General features: G+C 43.8%; 1 pseudogene; it reads left to right on the top strand.

Moving 5' to 3' along the window:
• Positions 1 to 24,881, top strand: part of LOC135530241 (von Willebrand factor A domain-containing protein 7-like) — a 30,584-nt pseudogene extending 5,703 nt beyond the window's left edge.
• Positions 24,882 to 25,383: the final 502 nt, after the last annotated feature.

Raw genomic sequence — 25,383 nt, 5'->3', positions numbered from 1 at the left:
GAGAATGGGGAGAGTACTACACACACTACAGGTAGCTAGAGAGACACTGGGGAGAGGACTGTACACACTACAGGTAGCTAGAGAGACACTGGGGAGAGGACTCTACACACTACAGGTAGCTAGAGAGACACTGGGGAGAGGACTTTACACAGTACAGGTAGTTAGAGAGACACTGGGGAGAGGACTGTACACACTACAGGTAGCTAGAGAGACACTGGAGAGGACTGTACACACTACAGGTAGCTAGAGAGATACTGGGGAGAGGACTGTACACACTACAGGTAGTTAGAGAGACACTGGGGAGAGGACTGTACACACTACAGGTAGCTAGAGAGACACTGGGGAGAGGACTGTACACACTACAGGTAGCTAGAGAGACACTGTGGAGAGGACTTTACACACTACAGGTAAGAGGAGAGACACTGGGGAGAGGACTGTACACACTACAGGTAGCTAGAGAGACACTGGGGAGAGGACTGTACACAGTACAGGTAGCTAGAGAGACACTGGGGAGAGGACTGTACACAGTACAGGTAGCTAGAGAGACACTGGGGGAGAGGACTGTACACAGTACAGGTAGCTAGAGAGACACTGTGGAGAGGACTGTACACAGTACAGGTAGCTAGAGAGACACTGTGGAGAGGACTGTACACAGTACAGGTAGCTAGAGAGACACTGGGGAGAGGACTGTACACAGTACAGGTAGCTAGAGAGACACTGGGGAGAGGACTGTACACAGTACAGGTAGCTAGAGAGACACTGGGGAGAGGACTGTACACAGTACAGGTAGCTAGAGAGACACTGGGGAGAGGACTTTACACACTACAGGTAAGAGGAGAGATACTGGGGAGAGGACTGTACACAGTACAGGTAGCTAGAGAGACACTGTGGAGAGGACTGTACACACTACAGGTAGCTAGAGAGACACTGGGGAGAGGACTGTACACAGTACAGGTAGCTAGAGAGACACTGGGGAGAGGACTGTACACACTACAGGTAGCTAGAGAGACACTGGGGAGAGGACTGTACACAGTACAGGTAGCTAGAGAGACACTGGGGAGAGGACTGTACACACTACAGGTAGCTAGAGAGACACTGGGGAGAGGACTGTACACAGTACAGGTAGCTAGAGAGACACTGGGGAGAGGACTGTACACACTACAGGTAGCTAGAGAGACACTGTGGAGAGGACTGTACACAGTACAGGTAGCTAGAGAGACACTGGGGAGAGGACTGTACACAGTACAGGTAGCTAGAGAGACACTGGGGAGAGGACTGTACACACTACAGGTAGCTAGAGAGACACTGGGGAGAGGACTGTACACAGTACAGGTAGCTAGAGAGACACTGGGGAGAGGACTGTACACACTACAGGTAGCTAGAGAGACACTGGGGAGAGGACTGTACACAGTACAGGTAGCTAGAGAGACACTGGGGAGAGGACTGTACACACTACAGGTAGCTAGAGAGACACTGGGGAGAGGACTGTACACACTACAGGTAAGAGGAGAGAGAGGGGGTAGGGGGTGTTAAGGGTTGTGAAATATTCTATGATTGACGGGCGGGTGGGGGCGGGCGGGTTGAATAAAGAGACAACTATACAATAAAAATGCCATACATGTGTCATTCTTATGAAATGTATATCTGCAGGACACATTGTATACAGTCCTTTTAGCATGATATATTATGTTTCATATGGTATTTATGAATTTGTGGATGTCCTTCAACCATTTGGTATGATGTGTTACAAATTACAATTCATATGATATGTTACGAATTTCAATTTGTTATTGCTAACGTTAGCTAGTGGGCTAATGTTAGCTAGGCTAGAGGTTAGGGTTAGGGGTTAGGGTTAAGGTTAGGGTTAAGGTTAGCGTTAAGGTTAGGAGTTATTTCAAAGGGTTAAGGTAAGGGTCATGGATAAGGGAAGGGTTAGCTAAAAGGGTTAAGGTTAGGAGTTATGTCAAAGGGTTAAGGTAAGGGTCATGGATAAGGGAAGGGTTAGCTAAAAGGGTTAAGGTTAGGAGTTATTTCAAAGGGTTAAGGTAAGGGTCATGGATAAGGGAAGGGTTAGCTAAAAGGGTTAAGGTTAGGGTTATTAGGTTAGCTAACATGCTAAGTAGTTGCAAAGTAGCTACAAAGTTGTACATAGTTCAAAAGTTGCTAATTACAAAAATGCTAAAGTTGTCCGTGATGAGATTCGAAAGCACAACCTTTGGGTGGCTAGATGTTTGTGTTATATGCCCGGCCAACCACTCTCTGTTCATTGTTGCCTTAAGTAAACTTCTGTCTCTTTTAACCATACCAAATGTCATATATGTTCATTGTGTTAATTTCAGTATCCAGGATAAACGGTAAAATTTACGCCATTTAGCAGACACTCTTATCCAGAGCAATTTACAGGAGCAATTTGGGTTAAGGGCATTGCTCAAGGGCACATTATTATGTAAGTGGACATTATAAAGCGTCATATTTTTCAGAATAAAAAATGGCCAGTTTGGGTAGCAGTTGTATTCAGGTTTTTACTTTTTTTGAGTAAAAGCAAACAATAAGCTATGTGTGTCTGGCTCGCAAATTCCTTTCGTTTTTTCCAATACGGCCCATTTCCTGATTGACTTTGACACCCCTGATGTAGAGCCATGACCACAGGTAAGGAGAGAGAGAGAGGGAGAGAGGGAGAGGGAGAGAGAGAGACAGAGAGAGAGAGAGAGCGACAGAGAGAGAGAGAGAGAGAGAGACAGACAGAGAGAGACACAGAGACAGAGACAGAGACAGAGAGAGAGAGAGAGAGAGAGAGAGAGAGAGACAGAGAGAGGGAGAGAGAGAGAGAGAGGGAGAGAGAGAGAGAGAGAGAGAGGAGGATGGAAAGAAAGGGGGAGTCCAACACTTTCAAGAATCAAGGGAGATAAGATCAGGAGTTGCAGACCAGCCACCAACTCCCTGAGATAAATCAGACACTTCTTTAGACCTGCATCTGATGGCGCCTCACAGACTGGAGGACAGCCAGCAACACTGCCACCCCCCCACCCACCACCACCCTCCTCCACCACTTTCCCAACTGAATGCAGATACAATGAGCTATGCCCAAGCCACACATAGTCAAAGAGGCCCCTCTACAGTACCCTCTTCAAATCCCCCTACAACCTCCCTCCTATGCGGCCAGACCAGGCCTGCCTCTGACAAGGTCAACCAGACCGGGCCCATCACAGCAAAGCTCTATCAGACCAGGCCCACCTCACACTCAGCCCAGCTCTACACAGCACCGACAACTACCCTAAGGTCTGCACTGGTAGTGCACCACATGATGCAGTCCACAACATGTATCATTCCTGCCCCCTATGGCAGCTCCAACCCTGCAACAGGAGCCACACCCAGGCCTCCTGTGCACATCTAGAATGGAGCATTGGTAGAGACTCCGGTCCCCTGCAGCCAATCAGAGTTAAAGATAAATCTAACCCTTGGTTTTCTTCTGAACTATCTGAGCTCATTTAGATGAGAAATCCGGCCTGGGCCAAAGCAAGGAAAACTGACTGTGTAGTTCTCTGGCAATCTTTCAGACAACTGAGAGAGAGAGACGTACAATCTACGTTAAGAAAGCTTTTTAAGCTCTATCTCTGACTCTGCTGGTGATCGTACATTTCTGGGGGAAAACAGTAAATGTACTGAAGCGGTACAAATTCCTCTTCCTTCCTGCCTAAGCAAGTTCTATCTGACTCTGGCATCATAATGGAGAACACTGGGACACGTGGAGCTTTTTGATCATCATTTTATCTCGGCTGGCTTTTTATTTTGAGAGAAACTGGGGTTTAATTTACACTGGTCAATCAATCGACTGCCTTTCCCTCTTCCAGCCTCTAGCTGACTTGACTGTTAACCCGTCAACTTCTAGTGAATATTTTGTGGTCATTGCGACAGTTCACTGTGATGTGCTGGGATGCCTTGCTTAAGATTCATGTCAAATAATCCACTGGGGCTGATATGCTTGATCCATTTTGGCTGCAGCTCTCTGCCCCCCTGATTGTTGTTAACCAATATTTTTAATCTGATGGACTCCCGAGTGGTGCAGCGGTCTAAGGCACTGCATCTCAGTGCTACAGGTGTACCTACAGACCCTGGTTTGATTCCAGGTTGTATCACAATCCGGCCATGATTGGTAGTCCCATAGGGCGGCTCACCGTTGGAGCAGCGTCGTCCGGGTTTGGCCGGGGTAGGCTGTCATTCTAAATAAGAATTTGTTCTTAACTGACTTGCCTGGTTAAATAAAGGTTAAAAATGAAAGATTATATATGATACTATCCCCCAAGGTTTGGAAAGTGATGACCCTTGTGACCTAAATATTGAATCGCCCTATCTCTAAATGTCCTTGACTAGCTAAAAATATTAGAATTCTTGATTCATTCTCAAGCTAAGATCTTTCTTAGCTTTGAAATGTACATCGGTCAGGTTGTAGACTAGGTCGAAGCACTATCTCTGCTGCATCCATGGGTCTAAATATACATCGGTCAGGTTGTAGACCAGGTGCATCCATGGTAGCACCATCTCCACTGCTTCCATGGTTCTAAATATCTAAATGTACATCGGTCCATGGTTGTAGACCAGGTTGTAGACTAGGTAGCACTATCTCTGCTGCATCCATGGTTCTAAATGTACATCGGTCAGGTTGTAGACTAGGTCTAAATGTACATAGCACTATCTCTGCTGCATTCATGGTTCTAAATGTACATCGGTCAGGTTGTAGACCAGGTCGTAGCACTATCTCTGCTGCATCCATGGTTCTAAATGTACATCGGTCAGGTTGTAGACCAGGAACTATCTCTGTAGCACCATCTCTGCTGCATCCATGGGTCTAAATGTACATCGGTCAGGTTGTAGACTAGGTCGTAGCACTATCTCTGCTGCATCCATGGTTCTAAAAGTACATCGGTCAGGTTGTAGACCAGGTCGTAGCACTATCTCTGCTGCTTCCATGGTTCTAAATGTACATCGGTCAGGTTGTAGACCAGGTCGTAGCACTATCTCTGCTGCATCCATGGGTCTAAATGTAAATCGGTCAGGTTGTAGACTAGGTCGTAGCACTATCTCTGCTGCATCCATGGTTCTAAATGTACATCGGTCAGGTTGTAGACTAGGTCGTAGCACTATCTCTGCTGCATCCATGGTTCTAAATGTACATCGGTCAGGTTGTAGACCAGGTCGTAGCACTATCTCTGCTGCTTCCATGGTTCTAAATGTACATCGGTCAGGTTGTAGACCAGGTCTAAATGCTGCATAAATGTACATCAATCAGGTTGTAGACTCACTATCTCTGACCAGGTCGTAGCACTATCTCTGCTGCATCCATGGTTCTAAATATACATCGGTCAGATTGTAGACCAGGTCGTAGCACCATCTCCACTGCATCCATGGTTCTAAATGTACATCGGTCAGGTTGTAGACTAGGTCATAGCACTATCTCTGCTGCATCCATGGGTCTAAATGTAACTATCGGTCAGGTTGTAGACTAGGTCGTAGCACTGTCTCTGCTGCATCCATGGTTCTAAATGTAAATCGGTCAGGTTGTAGACTAGGTCGTAGCACTATCTCTGCTGCATCCATGGTTCTAAATGTACATCGGTCAGGTTGTAGACTTGGTCGTAGCACTATCTCTGCTGCATCCATGGGTCTAAATGTACATCGGTCAGGTTGTAGACCAGGTCGTAGCACTCTCTCTGCTGCATCCATGGGTCTAAATGTACATCGGTCAGGTTGTAGACCAGGTCGTAGCACCATCTCTCGGTCAGGTTGTAGACCAGGTCGTAGCTGCATCCATGGTTCTAAATGTACATCGGTCAGGTTGTAGACTAGGTCGTAGCACTATCTCTGCTGCATCCATGGTTCTAAATATACATCGGTCAGATTGTAGACCAGGTCGTAGCACTATCTCTGCTGCATCCATGTTTCTAAATGTACATCGGTCAGGTTGTAGACCAGGTCGTAGCACTATCTCTGCTGCATCCATGGGTCTAAATGTACATCGGTCAGGTTGTAGACTAGGTCGTAGCACTATCTCTGCTGCATCCATGGTTCTAAATGTACATCAGTCAGGTTGTAGACTAGGTCGTAGCACTATCTCTGCTGCATCCATGGGTCTAAATGTACATCGGTCAGGTTGTGCAGACATCGGTCAGGTCATAGCACTATCTCTGCTGCATCCATGGGTCTAAATGTACATCGGTTGTAGACAGGTTGTAGACCAGGTTCTAAATGTACATCGGTCACTATCTCTGCTGCATCCATGGGTCTAAATGATGTGGTTAATTGTATGGATAAAACACTGTGCTGCTCTCTGTCATCGACCTGTCAAAGGCTTTTGATCCTGTTGATCAGTCACTGCTCATTCAGACGCTTTCCTCAACTGGTCGTGAACAGGCTGCATGGAACTGCCTTCAAAACCACTTGACAGATTGAACTTAATGTATACCTACTCAGGTTTCCTGGATATTAGGAATAGGGTCCCGTAGGGGTCGATTGAAGTGTCTATCTTACATCTAGAAGATATAAGAAAGTTCAGGATTTTTTTTAAATGCATATTAAACCCCTTTTTGGGGGTATGCACAAAACTACCTCCATTATGACATTATTTATTTTAACCGGTAACGAGTCCGTGACACGTGGGGTCACATTTGTTTGTAGCCCAAATGGTTCAGACGCTACAAACAGAAGTTGTTACATTGATGGTATCGACTTCAGACGAGTCTCGTGGGGCAAAATGGAGACCGCCATTATGTTCGTGAGAGTCTCATCTTTTCATAGAGTGGTTATTGTAGTAAGTAAGCCAAACCGTTCGGACCCTACAGACATTTTCGGAGGACACACAGCTCTCAATCTTTGCCTCTCCTGAGTCCGTAAAGGATTTGCAGCGATGGGACAAGACTGTAACAACCAATTGGATACCACGAAATTGGGGGTAAAAAAAATATATGTTTATGTCTCGCGGGCTGTGTTAATGCAGATTATTGAACTGATGTTCCTATCGGTCCTAAACTATGGTGACATCATCTATATGAATGTAGATGCCACCTCATTAAAGCCATTAGATGCAGTTTGTCACAGCACACTGCGCTTTATTACCGGTGACAATTTTACTGTTCAGCACAGCATTCTGTACCAGGAAGTTGGCTTGGCGTCTTTGATGTCACATAGGTTGATACATTGCTATGATTTCATTTATTAACATCATTACTAAACTTTAGACATGTGAGTTACCACACCCGGTCTCAGGGATGGAAATTCCTTTGGTCTCTACTGAGTTAGGTTAATCAGCCTTTCGTTTTTCTCTAAATGTTCTTAAATGTGATGTTTTGGTGCCTCTAGGTCAATTCAGAAAGCTGATTGAGGACCTTATTACGGATGAATGTGTTTTTTTTATGACCATGTTTTTGATTTAGGGGAGCGTATAGAAGTGGTTTTAGAAGTGGGGGGGTATCATATTATTTTTTATTTACATTTTTTGTGGGATAAACACTCCAAACAACCTACCTGACCTCTCGGAGGTGTCCGCATGGTCCTAAAGTACACCTTTTCCACGTTTTTGTATCACATTCCAGTGATAAAACTGGGGGGGGGGGATATAATTTCTGAATGTGGGAGGGACATGTACCCCCATCTCCAGTAAAAGTTGCTCCCCTGTTTTTGATGTGTGGATTTTCTGTCATTTCTGTAATTTAGGGCTGATCTGTAAAAATGACATTGGTCTCAGTATGACTCCCTGATAAAATAAAGGATAAATAAAATGAACATGAATAAAAAACATAAGGAATTAAAGGGTAGAGGGAGAAGGAGGAGGGAAGAAAACATCTCACCTCATCTCTCATTTCATATTTCACCTTGGCTCAAGTGTTACCATCTGAACCCAGTTATCTTCTGTCTAGAGGTGTCTGTAAGAGGGAATTAGATAGATGGCTTTCCCTCAGACACAGACTTGGTATATAATACATGCTTGTGTTTTGTCAGGACTTCTACAGCCACAGTAACTGGGTGGACCTGGGATACACTGAACCCTATGCCAACCTGATCCGCCCGATCTCCCACTGGAAAACCTGGCAGGTAGGGAGGGCTTGAGTTAATGCAGCAACGAGGACAGCTAGGCATGGGATCCAACTGGAGGGAGGGATGGTAGGGCAGGGAAGGAGGGAAGGTGGTAGGGCAGGGAAGGAGGGAGGGTGGTAGGGCAGGGAGGGAGGGAGGGTGGTAGGGGAGGGAAGGAAGGAAGGCGGGAGGGAGGGAGGGAGGGTGGTAGGGGGAGGGAGGGAGGGAGGGTGGTAGGGCAGGGAGGGAGGAAGGGGTGGTTGGGGAGGGAAGGGAGGAGGGTGGTAGGGCAGGGAGGGAGGGAGGGTGGTAGGGGAGAGAAGGGAGGGAGGGAGGGGTGGTAAGGAGGGAGGGAGGGGGGAGGGAGGGAGGGAGGTTGGGCAGGGAAGGGAAGGAGGGAGGGTGGGAGGGCAGGGAGGAGGGAGGGAGGGTGGTAGGGCAGGGAGGGAGGGAGGGAAGGGAGGTTGGGCAGGGAAGGGAAGGAAGGATGGAAGGAAGGTTATAGGGAAGGGGAAGGAAGGAGGGAAGGGTTATAGGGAAGGGAAGGAAAGAGGGAAGGTTATAGGAAAGGGAAGGGAAAGGGAGGGAAGGTTATAGGAAGGAAGGAAGGGAGGGAAGGTTATAGGGAAGGGAAGGGGAGGGAGGGGTTATGGGAAGGGAAGGAAGGAGGGAAGGTTAAGGGAAGGAAGGAGGGAAGGAAGGTTATAGGGAAGGGAAGGAAGGAGGGAAGGTTATAGGGAAGGGAAGGAAGAAGGAAGGTAGGGCAGGGAAGGAAGGGAGGGAGGGAGGTAGAGAAGGTTAAGGGAAGGGGGAAGGGAAGGAAGGAGGGAAGGAAGGTTATAGGGAAGGGAAGGGAAGGAAGGAGGGAAGGTTATAGGGAAGGGAAGGAAGGAGGGTGGTAGGCAAGGATGGAAGGAAGGAAGGAGGGAGAGTGGTGTGGAATGTGAAGAAAAAGAACGATAGCAGATAAAAACAGGAGACGAGAGATAAAGAGATAAATCTGAAGACAAATGACTCGACCTTCGCCTCTCCCGAGTCATTGGGGAGTTGCAGCGATGAGACAAGAATGTAATTGGAACGCAATTGGATATCAGGAATTTGGGGAGAAAAAAGGGGGAGAAATACAAAAATTAAATATATTTAAAAAAATGTAAATGCAAAAAAATATACCAAATGAAAGTATTTTATACTACAACATATCTACACTATATATACAAAAGTATGTTGATACCCCTTTAAATTAGTGGATTTGGCTGTTTCACCCACACCTGTTGCTGACAGGTGTATAAAATCGAGCACACCGCCATGCAATCTCCATAGACAAACATTGGCAGTAGAATGGCCTTACTGAAGTCTTCACTGACTTTGAACGTAGCACCGTCATAGGATGCCATCTTTCCAACATATTTTATGCCCCGCTAGAGCTGCCCGGATAACTGTAAGAGCAGTTATTGTGAAGTGGAAATGTCTAGGAGCAACAATGCGAACTTTTAGGCCACACAAGCTCACAGAATGGGACCGCCGAGTGCTGAAGCTCATTAAAATCGTATGTCCTCGGATGCAGCACTCACTACCGAGTTCCAAACTGCCTCTGGGAGCACAACTGCACAATAACTTTTCGTAGGGAGCTTCATGAAATGGGGTTCCATGGCCGAGCAGCCTCACACAAGCCTCAGATCACCATGTACAATGCCAAGAGTGTTGTAAAGCTGGCCACCATGGGACTCTGGAGCAGTGAAAATGCATTCTCTGGAGAGATGAATCACTCTTCATCATCTGGCTGTCTGATGGAGTAATATGGGTTTGGCAGATGCCAGGAGAACGCTACCTGCCTCAGTGCATAGTGCCAACTGTAAAGTTTGCTGGAGGAGGAATAATGGTCTGGGGCTGTTTTTCATGGTTTAAGCTAGGCCCCTTAGTTCCAGTGAAGGGAAATCTTAACGTTACAGCACACAATGACATTCTAGACCATTCAGTACTTCTGAGTTTGTGGCAACAGTTTGGGGAAGGTCCTTTCCTGTATCAGCTTGACAATGACCCCATGCACAAAGCGAGGTCCATAGAGAAATGGTTTGTTGAAATCGGTGTGGAAGAACTTGACAGGCCTGTGCAGAGCCCTGACCTCAACCCCATCGAACATCTTTGGGATGAATTGGAACGCCAACTGCGAGCCAGGCCTAATCGCCCAACATCAGTGCCCGACCTCACTAATGCTCTTGTGGCTGAATGGAAGTCCCCACAGCAATATTCCAAAATCTAGTAGAATGTCTTCCCAGAAGAGTGGAGGATGTTATAGCAGAAAAGGGGGGACCAACTCCGTATTAATGCCCATGATTTTGGAATGAGACAAACAAGTGTCCACATACTTTTGGTCTTGTAGTGTATTTGTATGTGTTGTAGAAACTACTGGGGACTAGCATATTGGCTTGTCTCACTGGTGATGTGTAGAGGTGTAGTGACACATTTGGGGAATTTAGAGATATCTTTCAATCATTTTGAATGACAGTGAACAAAAGTATTTCATATATTGTATAGATTTTTAAAAGAAAGAAGTTTAATAAAATCCTTATTTTACTATGAAGATAAGGTGTGTCCCTCAGTTTTATGTCATTTGTGTTACCCCCTGGAAAATCACAGATGAAAAAGATATACAATGACCTTGAGCATTCGAGCCTAGTGGTTAGAGCCTTGGGCCAGTAACCAAAAGGTTGCAGGATTGAATCCCCGAGCTGACAAGGTAAAAATCTGTCATTCTACCCCTGAGCAAGGCAGTTAACCCATTGTTCCCGGTCCCCGAAGACGTGGATGTCGATTAAGGCAGCCCCTGCACCTCTCTGACTCAGAGGGGTTGGGTTAAATGCGGAAGATTAATTTCAGTTGAATGCCTTCAGTTGTACAACTGACTAGGTTTCCCCTTTCCAAGGGTTATCTGGGGAGGGTTTATGTTAAAGAAAACAATTAGCTCATCACACCCTGTCAGTATGTCATACATTTGAGGATTCCGTGAATCATTTGGTGTGTCTCAATCCAATGTGTCACTTGCTGTTAGTCAATTTAAATGAAGGGAAATAACACTGTGAGCAAAATCATTATTCATATCACTAGAAATACATTTTTAATGGCTTGATGACCTCAGATTTGAGCATTTGTAGCCTCCATTTCAGAAAATCCTCCTTTACTTAAAATGTATCATTGGTGTTACCATCATTGATGTTACTACTCATACTGGTGGCATAATGTTATTATAATGGTAAAAACTATTTAAAGTTATTGAGGTGCCATATTAGTTCATTTAGAATGGGAAGATGTACCCAAATGCATTCATATAAAAATAAATCTGCTCTTTTTTTATGCCACCGTAATTCAAGAACGACCCTTGAAAGTTGTGTTTTGGTTTTGTAGATGTTAAAACCCCGACCTGCAGTGATTGTGCCAATGGAGGGTTCTGTTCCAACTCCATCCTGCCTAACATCCTTAATGAGAAGAAACTCACCTCTGGGTACATGGGGATCTTGTCCTCAGCTAAGCCTAAAGGTACACACACACACACGCACACACCAACACACACACTACCCTCCCCACATACCCACACACTCTCTAAATAACACCCATCATCACCTCTCCCCCCCAGGTAAGTGTAGTCATGGCGGTGCAGCTGACCTAACCAGCTCCAAGGCTCCTCGCGGGGGCATCAGCAAGGATGAGCGTCGCTCTGACAACGTGGCCCTGCACACTGCTGCTGTCACTGTGGCAACGACCGCAACCCTCCAGCTGCTGGATGACATCCGGGCGCCGCCGTGACAACAACTACCTACGGTACGGAGAGGGGTAGATGGGGGTGAAGGGAGGAGAGAGGGGGTAGAGGGGGTGAAGGGCAGGAGAAGGGTACAGGGGGTGAGGTGAGGAGAGGGGGGTAGAGGGGGTGAAGGGGAGGAGAGGGGTAGAGGGGGTGAAGGGGAGGAAAGGAGTAGAGGGGGTGAAGGGCCGGAGAAGGGGGTGAGGTGAGGGGGGGGTAGATGGGGGTGAAGGAAAGGAGAAGAGTAGAGGGGGATGAAGTGGAAAGGTAGAGGGGGGGAGGAGAGGGGAAGGGTAGAGACGGGGTGAAGCAGAGGAGACGGGTAGAGAGCGGGTAAAGGGGAGGAGTTCAGTAGGGGGGAGGAGTAGAGGGGGGTGAAGGGGAGGAGTTCAGTAGGGGGGAGGAGTAGAGGGGGTGAAGGGCAGGAGTGGAGGGGAAGAGGGAAATACCCATGTTGAAGTTACTCACAATCTCTCTCTTATCTCTCTCTCTCTCCCACAGCTTCATGGGCATAGCACGTTCGTCAGTGGTTGTTTTTGTGATCGACACCACGGGGAGCATGAGTAATGATATCCTTGAAGCCAAGAGAGTCGTCAATGAGATCATCGACAGCAAGAAGGGAACGCAGGACGAGCCCTCCCAGTACATCCTGGTCCCATTCAACGACCCAGGTAAGGCTGGCTTTTACACTCCACCAAGCATTCTCCTTAGCAAAACATCACTGACAAACTCTGGCAGTTACTGAAATGCTGGTGCGGTTTGTCGTTAAGCCAGGAAGTGGTTAGTGATCACTGTGTGTTTGTGTGTGTGTTTAGAGTTTGGACCCCTGATAAAAACGACAAACCCTAATGTTATGAAAGCAGAGATCGCTAACCTCACGGCTAATGGAGGTGGAGACCTCCCCGAGATGTGCCTATCAGGGCTCCAGGTACAGTGATTTGCATGACTATCTTCCAATCAGGTTTCAGATATAACCCCTTTCTCTATAGTGCACCTGACAATAAATAAAGACACAAAATCTCTCTCTCTCTCTCATTTCAATTCAAGGGGCTTTATTTGCACGGGAAACATATGTTTACATTGGATAAAAAAGTGAAACAAACAATAAAAAGTGAACAGTAGATATTACACTCACACAAGTTCCAAACAATAAAAAGTGAACAGTAGATATTACACTCACACAAGTTCCAAACAATAAAAAGTGAACAGTAGATATTACACTCACACAAGTTCCAAACAATAAAAAGTGAACAGTAGATATTAGAAAAGACATTTCAGACGTCATAATATGTGTTGTAACGATGTGCAAATAGTTAAAGTACAAAAGGGAAAATACATCTAAATAAATATGGGTTGTATTTACAATGGTGTTTGTTCTTCACTGGTTGTCCGTTTCTTGTGGCAACAAGTCACAAATATTGCTGCTGTGATGGCACACTGTGGTATTTCACCCAGTAGATACAGGAGTTGGTCAAAATATGATTTTTTTCTGAATTCTTTGTGGATCTGTGTAATCGGAGGGAAATGTGTGTCTCTAATATGGTCATATATTTGGCAGAAGGTTAGGAAGTGCAGCTCAGTTTCCACCTCATTTTGTGGGCAGTGTTTACATAGCTGGTCTTCTCTTGAGCCAGGTCTGCCTACGGCGACCTTTCTCAATAGCAAGGCTATGCTCACTGAGTCTGTACATAGTCAAAGCTTTCCTTAAATTTGGGTCAGTCACAGTGTTCCGTTATTCTACCACTGTGCACTCTCTGTTTAGGGCCAAATGGCATTCTAGTTTGCTGTGTTTTTCTGTTAATTCTTTCTATTGTGTCAAGTAATTATCTTGTTTTTTTCTCATGATTTGGTTGGGTCTAATTGTGTTGCTGTCCTGGGGCTCTGTGGGGTCTGTTAGTGAACAGAGCCCCAGAACCAGCTTGCTTAGGGGACTCTTCTCCAGGTTCATCTCTCTGTAGGTGATGGCTTTGTTATGGAAGGTTTGGGAATCGTTCCTTTTAGGTGGTTGTTGAATTTAACAGCTCTTTTCTGGATTTTGATAACTCTCTCTCCAGTTGGCGCTGACCGGTGCCCCTGCGTCGTCCAACATCTATGTTTTCACAGATGCCGTTGCCAAGGACATTGAATTAAAGGAAACGATCGTGGCCCTGATCAGGAGCACCAAGTCAACCGTGAGCACTTCCTCAAACACATACTGTTTTAGAGGAAAACATTTCCTGCAGTTCAGGGTTGTATTCATTAGGCCACACAGTAGCAAAACGCAGCAAAATGCGCAATTCTTATTGGACAAGTAGTCATTGCCTTTTTTCTTTCTTTCTTCGTTTGGTGCCTAATGAATATGACCAGGCAAACTCTCTCAAACACACCTATGTGTCTCTCCAGGTGTCTTTCTTCATGACTGGTGATGGTGCTGGTGCTAGAAGGAGGAGAAGGGGAGTAGAGTCCAGGGCAGCTACATTCCAGACCTACAAGGACCTGGCGCTGGCGTCTGGTGGTCAGGCCATTGGAGTCACCAAGGAAAATCTGCCCCAGGCCACTGACGTCATCATCGACTCCTCCACCTCCGCTCTGGTGAGTCAACACTGGTGGCCATTTTGATGGCCAGTTTTTTATTTAAAATCATGGGATTAGTTTTTTATTTAAAATCAATCAAAACTTGATGAATGAAAAACAAATATATGCTTAATGAACTTTAAAAATGCCTTGGCATGTCAAAATAACATAATATCATAGCATAACATAGCATAGCATAACATAGAACACTGTAGCATAACATAAAATAACATAGCATAGCATAAAATAACACAGCATAGCATAAAATAACATAGCATAGCATAACATAGAACACTGCATAGCATAAAATAACATAAAATAAAATAGCACAGCATAACATAAAATAACATAGCATAACATAACATAAACACTAGCATAACATAAAATAACATAGCATAGCATAACATAGAACACTGTAGCATAACATAAAATAACATAGCATAGCATAAAATAACACAGCATAGCATAAAATAACATAGCATAATAACATAGAACACTAGCATAGCATACTGTAGCATAACATAAATAACATAAAATAACACAGCATAACTAGCATAGCATACTGTAACATAACATAAAATAACATAGCGTAGCATAACATAGCATACTGCAGCATAACACAAATTAACATAGCATGCCAAAACCAGTAATCCCAGCCCCCGTCCCACAGGAGGGCTTTTGCTTCTTGGTAGGCTGTCATTGTAAATAAGAATTTGTTCTTAACTGACTTGCCTAGTTAAATAAAGGTTAAAAAAAGGTTAAATAAAATACATTAAATAAAAACAGTAGGTGACTATTTATGTCACTTCCACTTTCTCTCCTTTCTCATTCTGTCCTCCTCCTCCTCCTCCTTCTCCTCCTCCTCCTCCTCCTCCTCCTCCTCCTCAGGTGACAGTCCTACAGCGAGCGAGGAACCCAGGCAAAGCTGAGACATTCTCCTTCCTGCTGGACGAGTCTCTGAACAACATCACCATCTACATCACTGGAAATACCATCACCTTCACCCTGAAGAACCCTGCAGGTAAGAACCTCAAACATCCCTGAATAGTCCCTCACCTTCACCCTGAAGAACCCTGCAGGTAAGAACCTCAAACATCCCTGGATAGTCCCTCACCTTCACCGTGAAGATCCCTGCAGGTAAGAACCTCAAACATCACTGGATAGTCCCACACCTTCACCCTGAAGAGCCCTGCAGGTAAGAACCTCAAACATCACTGGAAAGTCCCTCCCCTTCACCCTGAAGAGCCCTGCAGGTAAGAACCTCAAACATCACTGGATAGTCCCTCCCCTTCACCCTGAAGATCCCTGCAGGTAAGAACCTCAAACATCACTGGAAAGATCCTCACCTTCACCTTGATGAACCCTGCACGTAAGAACCTTAAACACATAGACAGATCTAAGGTATGGTTTTAGGTAAGAATTCACCTCACAGAGTAGGATGATGTTTCCTCTGGACACTGATCTAAGGTCAGAAGTGGAGAATCTTGGTTGCTGCCCTGTAGCCAGCCGGTGTGATGGGGATGTGTGAGCAGTGGTGGGAAAAATGACTCAATTGTCATACTTGTAAAAGTAAAGAAACCTTACCAGAAAATGACTCAATTAAAAGTGAAAGTTATCCAGTAAACTTGAGTAATAGTCTAAAAGTATCTGGTTTTAAATGTACTTAAGGACAGTAGGAGAAAAAGTCATCAGTAGTCATACTTGAGTAAAAGTACAACGTAAAAGTAAATGCTATACATCAAATTCCTGATATTAAGCAAACCAGACGGACAGACAGGGACACACCCCAACACTAAGACAATATTTGTGTGTTGTGTGTCCGCCAGATCACAGGCAGTAGGGATGGCGAAGCATTATATTGATAGGTGCCATAATTCTGTCCTGCTTGAGCATTCTAAATGTAACGAGTCCTTTTAACTGCAGGGAAAACGTATGGAGTAAAAAGTACAATATTTATTTTAGGAATGTAGTGGAGTAAAAGTAAAAGTAATCAAAAATATAAATAGTCAAGTAAAGTACATATACCCCCCAAAGAACGACTTACTTAAGTACTTTACACCCCTGTGTGTGAGACAACCATGCTTGAATGTGTTCCACCAGGTGTGGCCAGGTATGTTTGACTGGCATCCTGCAATAATCCCATTTCACCCTCCTTGCCCCTACAGGTGTGACCCAGAAACAGAACGAGGACAACGGGGAACTGGGGACTGTCCAGACGGTGGGAAACCTCTTCCGGGTCCGTCTGGCCTCCAACAAACAGACAGGATTATGGGAAATCAGCATGAACTCCAACCAGCCCTACACACTGAAGGTCACTGGTGAGTTACCATAGAGATACGCATATCCTGTTTAATTATGTGTGTTACGCTCATGCTCAACACTAGAATGCAGCCATGATACATACAGTACCCAGACCTGGGTTCAAAAACTGTTTGAAATCAATTAGAATACTTTAAAATACTAATTAAAACCATGTCAAAACGATTTAACAATTTGACCCCAGGTCTGGAAGAGCCATGTAGAGAAGGGAGAGAATACAGCCCTCACTCACTGTCTGTCTGCAGCCTGGTCTCATAGACTAGATGTAACATAGTAAAAGTAAATCTTGGAAACTCAAGTTAGTATGATATGTTAAGTTTGGTATGGTTACAAAAGACAGAAGGTTTCTTAAGGCAAAAACAAAAAGAGGGTGGATAGGTGGGTGTATAATGCAAATTGTCTAACAACCCAAAGGTTATGTGTTCAAATCTCACCATGGAAAACTTTAGCATTTTAGCTAATTAGCAACTTTGCAACTACTGAGCATGTTAGCTAAACCTAACCCGAACGTTAACCCTTTTAACTAACTCTTCCCCTAACCCTAACCTTAGCTATTTGACCTAACTCTGAACCTTAACCCTAATCCAGGGGTCTCCAACCTTTTCTTGTATGAGAGCTACTTAAACAAAAACAAATAAATGTCACAAGCTACAACATTTTTAAATAGCTTTCAAATAGACACATTCTTCTCATCTCCCCTGTGACTCTTCCCCAGGCCTTTAATGTACAAGAGAAAGTAAAGCACTATGTTTTCTGTCAATGTATTGTTTGTTTCCCAAATTCGTAAACATATTTACAATTCGTAACATATTGTACCAATTGCAATTTGTAACATATCATCCGAAATGGATGATGGAAATCCACAAATTAATGCATAACATATGAAACATAACATATAACACTAAATGGAGAGTCTCGGATTTACTTCCAGAATAATCCAACATTGTGAGACCAGGTCGATGTGTGTTGAAGTGTCCGTGTGTCTGTCTCCAGGTCAGAGTACCATTGCCTTCATTTATGACTTTGTGGAGACCTTCGAGGGACCTCACCCAGGATACGCCCTCATCTCTGGCCGTCCACAAGCAGGTAAAACACTACAACATCCTCTTAAAATCATTACCATATCAAGCAGGTAATCTGTCAATCATCATTTTACTCTGGCGATGTCATGGCGACATATTCTACTTGAATGCAGCTGCGACTTAAAACACTAGAACCGCCTGGCCTTTCAGCATATACAGTGCCTTGTGAAAGTATTCGGCCCCCTTGAACTTCGCGACCTTATGCCACATTTCAGGCTTCAAACATAAAGATATAAAACTGTATTTTTTTGTGAAGAATCAACAACAAGTGGGACACAATCATGAAGTGGAACGACATTTATTGGATATTTCAAAAAAATTTTTAACAAATCAAAAACTGAAAAATTGGGTGTGCAAAATTATTCAGCCCCTTTACTTTCAGTGCAGCAAACTCTCTCCAGAAGTTCAGTGAGGATCTCTGAATGATCCAATGTTGACCTAAATATCATATCAACCTGCAAGGTGTCTAAACAAATGCTCCAATGCTTGATAAATATTGCCTAAAGGATTAATATTGCCTAAAGGATTAATATTGCCTAAAGGATTAATTTTGCCTAAAGGATTAATTACATTAAGAAATATTTGTGAAAAAATATATTTTTTAATAGTTATCTATTGAGATAGAGTCCATGGATATGTTTTGTATTATTCTACATAGTCCTACAAAAAAATGTAGGCCTATAGCTTATTTTTGTTTCCCTTACAATAAAGACATTACAGTGTAATAAATTTGATCCACTTCATTTGTAGATTCAATTATTAATAGAGTTATAGTAATTAATAAAGTCCAGTTATAGTTTTTTTTTTTGTCAAAGTAGAAACCAAAAAGCTGATGATTATATTAATAATAATAATAATAATAATATAACCAGCCAGGTGCGCAGGTGAAATTATTGTCTGTATTCCTAAACAAAAGCACCAGCGAATGAACAATTGCAAAGGATGAATTGCATAAAGAAATATTAATGAAAATATATTCATGACAAGATATAAAAACAGTAATTTGTTGATTGTCTCAGACACAGTATTGTGCAAGTTTACCCGTGCCTTTAGCATGAACCTGCGCTCCAGCAGGTATATCTCACTGGTCACCCCCAAAGCCAATTCCTCCTTTGGCCGCCTCTCCTTCCAGTTCTCTGCTGCCAATGACTGGAACTAACTACAAAAGTCTCTGAAACTGGAAACACTTATCTCCCTCACTAGCTTTAAGCACCGGCTTTCAGAGCAGCTAACAGATTACTGCACCTGTACATAGCCCATCTATAATTTAGACCAAACAACTACCTCATCCCCTACTATATTTATTTTATTTTATGTATTTATTTTGCTCCTTTGGACCCCATTATTTCTATTTCTACTTTGCACATTCTTCCACTGCAAATCCACCATTCCAGTGTTTACTTCCTATATTGTATTTACTTCGCCACCATGGCCTTTTTTTAGCCTTTACCTCCCTTATCTCACCTCATTTGCTCACATTGTATATAGACTTATTTTTCTACTGTATTGTTGACTGTATGTTTGTTTTACTCCATGTGTAACTCTGTGTTGTTGTATGTGTCGAACTGCTTTGCTTTATCTTGAGCAGGTCGCAATTGTAAATGAGAACTTGTTCTCAACTTGCCTACCTGGTTAAATAAAGGTGAAATATATATATATATATATTTTGAATCAACTCTTCTGCACTATTAAATTAAACCAACCTCTTCACCCTCCTTACCATTCAGTTAGGCCTAATTTTAAATCAATTGTGAAGTAAGGTGCACAGTTATTGCCCGTTCATTTGTCACTCATTCAGTAGACTGGCATCAATTGCTTCTCTGGATAGAGTCAAGGATATAATGTTTAGCATTATTCTAAAGGCCTACTGCAACATGTAGCATGACTTCGTTTAACCTTACAATACAGTTGATTAGTCATATAAAACAGTCCCATAACAGCTTCTTTTTACAAAGTAAGACTTCAAAGCGAATGGTGTCCACACCCAAGGCGCCTGGTCAAATTATTTTCTGCTGATAAATAGGCATAACACAAACTCATCATTCAATTATTGTTTTCTAAATTTAATCAACTTATTCACCCTCATCATTCAGCTAGGCCTAATTTAAGTTCAATTGTGAAGTAGGGTGGTCATCCATTGGTCATTCATTCAGATAGGAGAGAGAGACGCGTTAGTGCCTGGCTTGGTACCAATGTCATGTGTTGTTTTGGCGGATGAAGTTAGGAATAAGAGTGACAAACCAGATAGAAAGGCTTTAAATATGTGTGAAATACATTTAGGAAAAGTCAGGGTAGGAGCAGGACATAGCTTTTTTTGTGGGGGGGGGGGGGGGGGGGCAGATGTTTGTGTGTGTGTTAAAGCCTTTAGATTCAGTTATACCAAAGTGCACATGGTTTTACCACGGGGCCACGGGGCCACAAGTTCTGGTTCACTGCTTTCTCTATCAGCAGGTAGGCTGGTCCTTTTTGATGTATTGTAGGTCAAAACATTGGATCCTGTTCATTTATAGACACATCACAGGTACTGTATGACCTGCTCTTGATAACTCTTGAAATTCCTTCCTTCAATCTTCAGAACACAGATGGATGCATTGGTGCCCTTCGGGCGACTCAGATTGTTGGTTGAGGAACTCTACTGAGCAAAGTGGTTGTTTTTCATGATTCATGTTTGGTATTTAAAAAGCATTTGTTAGTGTATTTCCTATGCTCCCATGCTGCCTCGATTGTGCTCAATTGTGGACCATCATGCCTTTACCACTGGGATTCCTTGTCAAAAACATCATTACTACCTATAATCAGTCACAAAACATCATTACTACCTATAATCAGTCACAAAACATTACTACCTATAATCAGTCAAAAACGTCAGTCACAAAACGATTACTACCTTAATCAGTCACAAAACGTCATTACTACCTATAATCAGTCACAAAACGTCATGACTACCTATAATCAGTCACAAAACGTCATTACTACCTATAATCAGTCACAAAACGTCATTACTACCTATAATCAGTCACAAAACATCATGACTACCTATAATCAGTCACAAAACGTCATTACTACCTATAATCAGTCACAAAACATCATTACTACCTATAATCAGTCATTACTACCTATAATCAGTCACAAAACGTCACAAAATGTCATGACTACCTATAATCAGTCACAAAACGTCATTACTACCTATAATCAGTCACAAAACGTCATTACTACCTATAATCAGTCACAAAACGTCATTACTACCTATAATCAGTCACAAAACGTCATTACTACCTATAATCAGTCACAAAACGTCATTACTACCTATAATCAGTCACAAAACATCATTACTACCTATAATCAGTCACAAAACGTCACAAAACGTCATTACTACCTATAATCAGTCACAAAACATCATTACTACCTATAATCAGTCACAAAACTCATTAACCTATAATCAGTCACAAAACATTACTACCTATAATCAGTCATTACTACCTATAATCAGTCACAAAACGTCATTACTACCTATAATCAGTCACAAAACGTCATTACTACCTATAATCAGTCACAAAAAACGTCATTACTACCTATAATCAGTCACAAAACATCAATCCTAGTCACAAAACGTCATTACTACCTATAATCAGTCACAAAACATCATTACTACCTATAATCAGTCACAAAACGTCATTACTACCTATAATCAGTCACAAAATGTATTACTACCTATAATCAGTCACAAAATGTAATTAATGTTTTAATGTATCTGACCCTAGAACAGTTACATAGCCACACCCTTCAAGAGTCATGTTTAATTATAATTTGTCATAATGTATCCTGTTTAGCCACACCCTCCTCCTCTCTCTTCCTCTTTTATCTCCCTATCCTTATACTCTTCCTCCTCTCTCTCTTCCTCTTTTATCTCCCTATCCTTATACTCTTCCTCCTCTCTCTCTTCCTCTTTTATCTCCCTATCCTTGTACTCTTCCTCCTCTCTCTCTCTTCCTCTTTTATCTCCCTATCCTTATACTCTTCCTCCTCTCTCTCTTCCTCCTCTCCTCTCAGGTATGCCTGCCATGTTGTTGGTATCCGTGTTGGGCAGAAAGGGCCCAGCCTCTGTCAAGGTGGCTGACATTGCCTTGGTGACAGTGTCAGGGTCAGAGGTCGTAGGCGGGGCCCTGGAAGACATGGGCAACGGGAAGTTCCTAGTTACGGTAACCAAGGTCCCTGCGGGGGAGTTTGTGGTGCTGTTGAACGGGACAGACGTGGTCTCCTCCACCGTGTTCCAGAGACAGTCCACCACTCAGATGTCCGTCTCCAAGGTTACCATCAAGGTAAGTGATGCTGACACACTTCCTGTTTGCATTGAAAATCGGATTTGTAAATCGTGAAGGAGTTCATATTGCATGTTGGGATAGTGTTTGACAAAAACCATGGTCATAGACATTTTTAAAAGTGGACCTCACAACAGCTCCTCGACCATGCCTCTGTCTTGTTGTTCTTGTCTTCTCAGGCCGTGGTGGACAGAAGCATGGAGCCTGGTAAACCCTTCACCCTTCCCTTCACCGTCATGACCGACGCCACTGGAGGCAGCTACAAAATCAGTGCCAGAAACGACAGAGACTTCGAAATGAACGTCCCCGGCAGGTAGGGATCACAGCTGGAATATCAAAGCCTGTGACTGATTCTAGATCAGTTTGTACACATTGGCCATAGGAATCATTTCAGCATAAACAGATTAGGGACCAAAACAGATCTGTTCAAAATCAGCTTCTCCTCTATGCTGGCAAAAAACCTTAATAAAAATTGTCCTCTCTTGGCATCACTTGTATTGACACTTAATGCTAACCCATTGCTGCTGCTAACTTAACAGCATCGCTGTGACCACCGGTGGAAACGCCACCGGTGAACTGACCATCACGGTGCCCGCCAACACACCCTCAGGAACAGACGTCACCCTGACCATCGAGGCTGTGGCGCCCGGGGCGTCCGACTCCAACTACGCCGTCCTGCGCCTCTCTGTTGTCACCAAGGTAACCTCAGATATATGTACAGATATAGCAGATATGCTGGAGAGTGGAGGTATAGATAAAGACACACTAGAGACCTGAGAGGCCTATATGAGCTTTGTCCACCATATGGGTTGTCTCCACTATATGAGCTGTCTCCACTATATGGGCTGTCTCCACTATAAGGGCTATCTCTACTATATGAGCTGTCTCCACTATATGGGCTATCTCTACTATATGAGCTGTCTCTACTATATGAGCTGTCTCCACTATATGAGCTTTGTCCACCATATGGGCTGTCTCCACTCTATGGGCTATCTCTACTGTATGAGCTGTCTCTACTGTATGAGCTGTCTGTACTATATGACCTGTCTCCACTATATGAGCTGTCTCTACAATATGGGCCGTCTCCACTCTTTGGGCTATCTTTACTATATGAGCTGTCTCCACTATATGAGCTGTCTCCACTCTTTGAGCTATCTCTACTATGTGAGCTTTGTCCACCAAATGGGCTGTCTCTACTATATGAGCTGTCTCTACTATATGAGCTGTCTCCACTATATGAGCTTTGTCCACCATATGGGCTGTCTCCACTCTATGGGCTGTCTCCACTATATGAGCTGTCTCTACTATATGAGCTGTCTCTACTATATGAGCTGTCTCCACTATATGAGCTTTGTCCACAATATGGGATGTCTCCACTCTATGGGCTATCTCTACTGTATGAGCTGTCTCTACTATATGACCTGTCTCCACTATATGAGCTGTCTCTACAATATGGGCCGTCTCCACTCTTTGGGCTATCTTTACTATATGAGCTGTCTCCACTATATGAGCTGTCTCCACTATATGAGCTATCTCTACTATATGAGCTTTGTCCACCATATGGGCTGTCTCCACTATATGAGCTGTCTCCACTATATGAGCTATCTCTACTATATGAGCTTTGTCCACCATATGGGCTGTCTCCACTATGTGAGCTGTCTCCACTATGTTGGCTGTCTCCACTATATGGGCCGTCTCCACTCTCTGGGCTGTCACCACTTCTCCCTCACCATGATGATTGCGGTGTCTCTCTCTCTCTCTCTCTCTCTCTCTCTCTCTCTCTCTCTCTCTCTCTCTCTCTCTTTCTCTGCAGGTGACAGATTTCACCCCTCCCCAGTGTGAGATGGTTCTCACCTCGTCGGTCGACTGCCCAGCTGACCCAGCAGGCTGCAGCTCCGCCTTCTGGCAGCTCTCTGCCAACCTGACCGACGGTGTCAATGGCACGGGCATTACCAGCCTCAAACACCGCCAGGGAGCGGGCAGCCTCACCCACACGGACCTGAAGCAGGCGGTCATTGCAGCAGCGTTCAACGCTTCGTGCTGCTCTCTGACAGTGGAGCTGGTGGCGGTGGACAGAGCCATGAATGTCGGCACCTGTCGGGTTTCCATCGTCCGCAACGCGGGACCGCCCTCCATCGCTCTGTCCCTCCCACTGTTGGTGTGTCTGCTGGTCTCTGCCTTCTTCACTACGTCCTTCACTGACTTACTTATCTGATTTTAACCTCATGGACTGACTGACTGCCAACCTTAAACTTAAAGAAGATACATTTCTCAACCAAATTTCTATGTTTGATGTAAATGGCATGTTATAGAAGGGTTCAGAATACCTGTTTTGTGATTTCACCTGTTTTTGAGAACTTATCCCAAATAGCAGATCACTTCCTCATCCTCGTTGTGTAGTACGAGGCTCTGAAAGAACATGAAGAAAGGCTCCAAAAACACCCAGACACGTCCTTTTTCTGAAACGGCAAATATCTCAGTATAGTGATGCAGGTCTTTAGATGTTGTACACATGAAATTGTGCCTTTCAGAACTTTATCCTCAATATTATATTCCTTTTTTGCGCCACTCGAGACGTTTCCCCTCCTATATCGGGTGCTTTGCCTTAACTTTCTGAAGATCAACAGCGTTTTATCCTTTCGACAGGAGGGGATTTTGTCTTTTTTCAAACTTTCTTTATTTCATCAAACGATGATGAAAATTGTTTTTTTTTTTACATAAATGATGATTACCGAATAATGTTGAAGGTATCCCTCTACACGTGATGTTACACTTCACCATAAAGCTCCCCTCTACACGTGATGTTATCACTTCACGCTCCCCTCTATGATGTTATCACTTCACCATAAAGCTCCCCTCTACACGTGATGTTATCACTTCACCATAAAGCTCCCCTCTACATGATGTTATGTTATCACTTCACTTCATAAAGCTCCCCTCTACACGTGATGTTATCACTTCACCATAAAGCTCCCCTCTACATGTGATGTTATCACTTCACCATAAAGCTCCCCTCTACACGTGATGTTATCACTTCACCATAAAGCTCCCCTCTACACGTGATGTTATCACTTCACCATAAAGCTCCCTCTACACGTGATGTTATCACTTCACCATAAAGCTCCCCTCTACACGTGATGTTATCACTTCACCATAAAGCTCCCCTCTACACGTGATGTTATCACTTCACCATAAAGCTCCCCTACACGTGATGTTATCACTTCACCATAAAGCTCCCTCTCTACAC

Source organism: Oncorhynchus masou, unplaced genomic scaffold (assembly GCF_036934945.1).
Source record: "Oncorhynchus masou masou isolate Uvic2021 unplaced genomic scaffold, UVic_Omas_1.1 unplaced_scaffold_1297, whole genome shotgun sequence".
Classification (NCBI taxonomy): domain Eukaryota; kingdom Metazoa; phylum Chordata; class Actinopteri; order Salmoniformes; family Salmonidae; genus Oncorhynchus; species Oncorhynchus masou.
This window is presented reverse-complemented; position numbering and strand designations above follow the sequence as displayed.